We start from the raw sequence: 1,745 nt of genomic DNA, 5'->3' as shown, positions 1-1,745 counted from the left end.
ACACGGTGAATGGCTACCACTGTGAAGGTACCCTCATGTGTGAGACATGTAGAAATGTTCATTTTGTCAACCCCATAAAACTGGGGCCAGTTTTACACATAGGTAACTGAGGTCAGGAAGGTAAAGTAATTTGTTCAGAACTGGCAAATTACTTATTCTACTGCTAGTAAGTGGTGAGAGTTTGGATTTAAATGACAGCCTGTCTGAGTCCATAACCACTCCTGGAGTATTCCCTTAACCACTAAAATTTCCTCAGGTATGATAGTAGATGATTGATAATATATATAGATAGATAGACAAATAGATAGGCAGGCTAATCAATAGTCTAATAGATATAACCCTATACCTACACATGCAAATACAGATATAATCAGATTAGAGGTCTTTGCACCTATCTTGACATTGGTGAAGTAAAAATATCTTAGGAAAATAAATACCATCCCTTACTGCGCCCATATTTATTGGAAGTGTTTTCTCTGTTGTTACACAGAGTTTTTGGTCATAGAAAGACAAATAAATCAAGCCCCAAACCCTGCTTATGTGTCTTTATCAGAAAATTAGACCATGTGCTGAGACCACATAATGGAAAATCTTGCAGGAATGTCATAGGAGTGGGCCAAAGATCAGCTGGGAGTGTTCGGCCTTCACACCCATGATGGACGAAGAAGGGTTCCATTGTTCAAAGAAGGAAGCTGTCCAGGGTTCTGGGGAAAGTAGCCCCATTTTATAGACAACCAGAGCACCTCCAAGTTTATGGTCCCATTTAGGAGCTGCAGCAGAAGACATGGAAGCACTCACCAGAGCCTTGTGATTCTGCCACATGTTGAACAAAATGGTTTTTAAAAAAGGGGTGGGTTCCCTCTTTATCCTCTTATTTAGTACATTGTCAGGAACAAAGTGGCAGGAAAGATTAGTAGAGTCCCTGATTGTGTGGGATGGATGCATGTGTGTGTGCATTTGTGATCATGCATGTGTGTATGCCTGGGGGTTGACATATAATTAGCTGCAGAAGCTCAGCCACATCTTTGGATTTAAAGAGGATGCCCAATCATGTGTCATGACCAAGCCTGGTGTTTTAGTGGTACTGGGTGCAGGTGAAGCATTGGCGCATGTCATTTTTTTATTGATTGAGCTTGCCAAGTAATGGTCTTGGGTTATTAATGCTAGCTTTTCCCTTTGATCTCAAGGTGAGTGAACATGAAATCTGAGCTGCTTATAGAAGTTAACAGAGTCCAGAGGCAGAAAAAAATTACATCAACTTTCAGATCAGATGAAAGAGGTATCTTGTTTCTTCAGGTCCCTTAAGTTTTTGAAAGATGGAGGTTTCTGTTCAAGTGATGAATGGGAGAGGACTCTCTGGAGAAGGACAGTGAGGTATCTAAGACAGAATAAGTTTGAGATAAGTGTGGCTTCATATCATATCATCATATCAATGGAACCATAATATGTATGTGGGCTTTTGTGACTGGATTCTTTCAGTTAACATAATGTTTTTAAGGTTCATCCATGTTGTAGCAAGTATCAGTACTTTATTATTTTAATAATATCCCATTGCATGGATATGTCATATTATATTTACACTTTTATCAACTGATAAATATTTGGGTTGTTTCTAATTTTTAATATTATAATAGTGATGCTGCTATGAACATTCATGCACCTGTTTTTGTGTGGACATATTTTATATTTTAGTCATATACCTAGAATTAAAGTTCCTACATAATATTGTAATTTTGTTAATTTGG

The sequence above is a fragment of the Sturnira hondurensis genome, unplaced genomic scaffold, assembly GCF_014824575.4.
Source record: "Sturnira hondurensis isolate 20B ecotype Veracruz unplaced genomic scaffold, ASM1482457v3 Scaffold0009244, whole genome shotgun sequence".
In the NCBI taxonomy this organism is placed as follows: Eukaryota; Metazoa; Chordata; class Mammalia; order Chiroptera; family Phyllostomidae; genus Sturnira; species Sturnira hondurensis.
This window is presented reverse-complemented; position numbering follows the sequence as displayed.